The sequence below is a fragment of the Nicotiana attenuata genome, chromosome 8, assembly GCF_001879085.1.
Source record: "Nicotiana attenuata strain UT chromosome 8, NIATTr2, whole genome shotgun sequence".
NCBI lineage: Eukaryota > Viridiplantae > Streptophyta > Magnoliopsida > Solanales > Solanaceae > Nicotiana > Nicotiana attenuata.
Window position 1 is genome coordinate 17,404,084 of NC_031996.1, and position 5,500 is coordinate 17,409,583.

A 5,500-nucleotide genomic window follows, 5' to 3' on the forward strand; every position below is an offset into this window, starting at 1 on the left:
CTCAACAACGAGGAAAGCCGCTCGGCGCTTAAGTTCTTCTTTGAGTTGAGTCACCTCGGCAGAAAGATTTTCTCGGGCAGATATTATGGACCTGAGTCTAACGTTAAGATCGCGGACAGTAAAGCTGAAAATTCTATTGTGCTCAAGGGTCTTCTTGTACTTCTCCTCCAATCGGGCATATTTCACCCCCGTAGCAGCAAGCTCTTTAGTCTTAGAATTCAAGGATGCCTCTAAATTAGTCAATCTTTTAGCGGAGGCAGCCTCACGATCGGATGCAGCAAGAACGACGTTATAGACTTCAACCTATTTGGCTTTAGCCTCTTCAAATTGAACCCTCAGCGGGGCGATCTCTTGGCTAATGGTTTCCATCTCTTGCTCGCTTTGCTGCAAACGAGCCTCCAATACAACGGCCTCAGTAGATTTGGCTTCCGATTCTGAGAGGCGAGCGACACTTTGCTCCAGCTCTGCCAAAAGCTGATCCCATGCGGAGGTAATTTCTTCCTTCTCACGAATCAACCTCTGAAGGCCTTCGGATTTGTTTAAGCAAAAATAGAAGAAATAACAAAAGAAGTAAGGAATGTGCCGCTGCGACATTGTGCATGGCGTTGTTCAACAATCACTCCCCCGAGAGATCCTGAATATTTTCCCAATCATTCTCTGAAGCCAAAGGTTTCAGATAATTAGCAAGTTCCACCGGCCGATTGCATCCGGTGGAGACCGAAAGAGTAACATTCCTCCTCAGATCTTCAGAAGGGGCAGCATAATTTTGCCCCAAATTCCCATGAACTAGGGGCTTGGGAAGAGGAACACCTTCTTCTTGGTCAGGTGCTGCCGGTGGAGATGATGTAGCAGTTGCTGATGGAAGAGTTGGGGATGAAGGAGATGAAGCTGATGGAGATGAAGGATGAGAAGCAGCCGCGACAAACGCAGTGCTGGTTGTTGGATGCTCGCCAACCGAAGACGTCAAGGACCCGATACTCAGCCCCGCAATACCGGGCACAACAACTAGGGCCCGAAGATGGGAGTTGTCATTTAAACCATATCAAATTCACCCCAAAGTGCCGAGACATCGTCCTCTGTTGGTATAACGAACTCAACAGATTAAGCATTCTGTTGAGTTGATGAGGATTGTCGCCTTCTATGTAGAGAAGCTCTATCATCACTAGCTTCGTCATCATCGACGATCATCACGCTCTTTATGATCGGCCCGGGAGGAGGGCTAGTCATCGCAACTTCTGGAGACAACTCAGGGGAAACAGTCTTTGCCCTCTTATTCTTTCCCCAGGACACGGAGGAAAGCCTTCTTTTTGGTTGCTTGTTCTCCAGCCGGGGACTCCGTAATGAAACACTTGTACCCGAAGCAGGCCCGGAGACACCAGTTTGAGTGAGCGTCTCCTAAAGCAGCCTCGCCGCATCAGCAAGGTCAACCGAAACATCCTCCTCGGGGAAATCAACTGAGCCCGCGGGTAGACCTGATTTCAGAGAAAAGGTAGGATGGATCAATCAATTTCTTCACGTAAAAAGCTGAAACAGGGTGAGTATAAGTTACCATGATTTTTGGCCTTCCACCCGTATTTGAGGGCCAGTTCTTTCCACGTGCGGGTTTTTGGTGTAGAGACATCCAAGATTTTTTGGACCCACTGGTCCAAGCCTTCAACCATAGGTGGAACCTATCGAGTTGCTGAAACAGGTGAAGTATGAAAGATCAATATGGATATGGAAGAATCCTTAATAAAAGAAATATGAAATATTAAGCAAGAAGCTTACGAGTGCGATCCCACGCTTCCGAAAAGGATGAAGCCGTTGCCAGAATGATGTTGTTGGTGGAAATTGCAACAAACCGTTCCATCCACCAACGGTCGTTGTCAGGTCCATGCTAGATAACAGGGCATGGTGGCCACGTTTGCTGAAATTTATCATTCCCCCGTGGAAGATTTTGGGGGAATAGAGATTCATCACATGAGTTAAAGATAGCTCCTCTCCCGTCTCTTGACACAAGCGCCAAAGACAAGAAATCGTCCTCCACATAGAAGGACTTACTAGTGCCAAACACACCTGGTAGCGGAGGCAATATTCCGCAATAATGGAGTCAAGCTCTCCACTCAAAGAGAATGCACCTAAAGTAAAGGGATACGTGTAAAAATATATAAAACCCTCCTTAGGAAGGGTCACTCGCGCTGTTAGATCAGGAGCAACAATATCCAAATCATGGCAGCGGTAGTCTTCATTCACAACATGAGTACCGGAAGGACGGATGGAAGAAGGGTACCAGCCAACGGCCCACGTGCGAGGGAGAACCGAAGGAAATTTCTCTTCGGAGTCATTTGTTGTAACAAGACTTCTAGGAATGATAAAATCCACCATTGGATGAGCACCGTCTTCAGATTTGCTCTTGCCCTTTGAAGAGCCGACGTTCTATGAATAAGAAGCCATTTGGATGAAAGAAAAACTTTTTCTTCTCGAGGGAGTTAAAAAAAGGTTAACTAATAGTAAAGAAGATTTTGGAAAGATTGGAAAATTATGGAGTATAAGGGGAGAAAGTTGATGCGTATAAGTGAAAGTTTTAGCGCCTAAATTCATGGCTGTGATTGCCTCGATAACCGGCAAATGCTATGATAAATTGTGGGATGACGCGTGTTCGGAGTATTAAATGCGGGGAGACGTGTGTCTAATCAACCGTCAGAAGCTTTCAGAGGGAATCATAGTAACTCCCGCCAAAATTGTGTTTCTGCCAACTTTCTGGTGACACAAAGCTATGCCACCGGAAAGCATGGGACTATTTATATAGGGTAAAATATGCAGTACCAGGTGGCCGCTTAAAAGAATGATACGTGGAACCAAAGGCAACTATCCCGTTTGGCACCGTAGGGAATGAGACTCATAAAGAAGCAATAAGTACCTTCCGCCTGTGACATTAATTAAGAATATTCCACGTCATTAAATGCACTGCCCGTTACAAAAAAAATTATTAATTATGCTCACCGTTACATCCTTATAAATGGCCCTCATAGTTGACATTAAAGAAGGGCACGATTCTAGGGCCTTGTTTCCTAGACATAGCTATTAATAGTGAGCTCCGTTATCATTGCAAGGACACCGTTTTTATGGCAAACTGATACTACAATCTATTCAAAGATCTATACAATTTTATCTTCTTATTTTCTGTTCTTATTACTTGCACCCGGAGGCTTCGCTACCGGAATCTTTATTTCTGTCATTTCGTCTTCATATCAAGGCTAAGTGTTATATATTTCTTCAATTATCTCATTATTTTAAGATCGAATTAATTTACTTGTCTAAAAACCACGTATAAATTTAATTGTACCGTTTAATGGGTAAACAGGTAAGTCCAAAATCTATCAGCCAGACATATTTTGCACTGACTTTTGGAAATATCTCAAGTACTGCAAGCACTCTTTATGTGGAACAATTAGCCAATTAAGATTACACCTGCAAAATATCATTTCACACCATTTTTTGATAGCTTTTCGTAGTTCTTCTTAGATTTGTCTTTCGCACCAAAATGATTTAATTTGCTAATTACACGTGAGGAGTGCTCGTAGACACAAGCTTAAGGTATTTTCAAGCCAGTGCGAAATGTGTCTAATTAGTACAGTTTAGTCTATTATAGGTGTTTAATCAGAACAATGCTTAATAAAGGTATCTAAACAAGAAATTATAACAACTTTAGATGTCTCCGTATCTATTAAGCCAAAATACAAATATGAAAAACTCAACGAACATCATGATCTCATATTTCCTCTATTTATGGTTGTAATATGTTTTGTTCTTTTAAAATAAAAACACATTGAATAAAGAGGTGTTCTAATTATAAACACTATTGAGTTTCGGGTGTTAGGTTGATATTAGGAGTGACAAACGGGCGGGTCGGGTATGGATGAGTAATGCAAAAATGAATAAATTATCCGACCAAACGCATATTTAATACGGATGAAAAATGGGTTAACCGTCGAATAATATGGATATCCATATTATCCATGGCTTCTAGAATATGATCACTTTTGGGAGAATTCCTATTCTCTCAAACTTGAGGAGCAAAAATTTGAGTCTTTACAAATATAAAAGTTAAACCATTGGTTATCTATTTTCTAAGTGGATAGTATGATTTTTATTCATATTTGACCCGTTTTTAAAAAGTTTATTATTCAACTTATTTTTTAATGGATAGATAACTATTTTTTTTTTCCACTTTGTCACCATCAGTCGACATGTTTGTATATAAAGATTGAAAATGTAAGAACTTGTAGGAGGAAACCTGGTGTCTTACCTCATGTATTTTGTAAAGAGTTGATAGTTATGATTTTTATATATTCGTAGCTCCAAAATTAAAAATCTCAATTCGTCTTATTTAACACACTTTCTGTCCGAAAATTCATGTTATACAAGCATAACCTGGGTGGATTTATGTGTCCAAATTCTTCTTCGAGAAAAAAAAGTCAATATTTACCCTCAATTTTTAATAAAATTTAAAAATTAACCTTATGTTGAAGCTCCATTAGGATTCAAAGGCAAATATAAGACTTCTTCCACCTGTATGGTCAAGGACAAAGTTAACTTATTTCGCATAGTACGGGAAATTTAACCCATTTTCCTTAACTAAATCCACTGTTTCTTACGTAAATCCAGTAGTTTTTTTTATTAGATTCTATATATGTATATTAAAAAATTTATTAACTATCTATAAATATTTAACCATAAATTTTGATATTATTATGATATTAACTTGAGGATGTTGTAGACTTGTAGTAACTCATATACTTCAAATACTGAATCTGGACGGAGAATGTATGCAAGTTGTTTTCCAAGTTCCTCATCGTGAACTTGAAATCTGTGGCACTAAACCAGCTGGCCTGCCTTCCCAACTAGCCGAATTGGGGTCTACTATCTTAATTGCACTTGTGGTCTGTTGTCTTTGTTGTTTAGGACCATTTAAGACCATCTCAGAATTTAATTTCAGCATTCACGAGGGACTTTCCAAGATTGGCCTTTCTTTGTTTCAACTTATGAATCTTTTTAATTCTAACCACAAAAAAGAAGAAGGTAGTATTAAAGGAAATTAATGAATTTATAGGGAGAGGGGACCAAAAGTGTTGATACAAACAAATAAGAAATTTGAAAATTAATTAAAAAGAACATAATTAATGTGCTTTTTAGTTACATGCAAAGTGATGATCAGCTTGTAACGTTATTTAATTCCTCAATGATAAGCTACTTTGAAAGGCTTAGCTAATAACTCCTTTTTATTAATGATTTATTTAAAACACTAAGAAAATTGATCTAACATGATACTATACACAGGAGCGGAGCGAGCATGCGGGAATATGGATTTGGCCGAACGTAGTGGCTTTTTAAGAGATCTATTAAATATGTATAAATTGTCAATTTAGAACTCAATAACATACTTAAACGGACAACAATCCCGAACCCATGAACTTCATGAACTTCAAATCCTGGCTCCGCCTCTCTCTCTCTCTCTCTC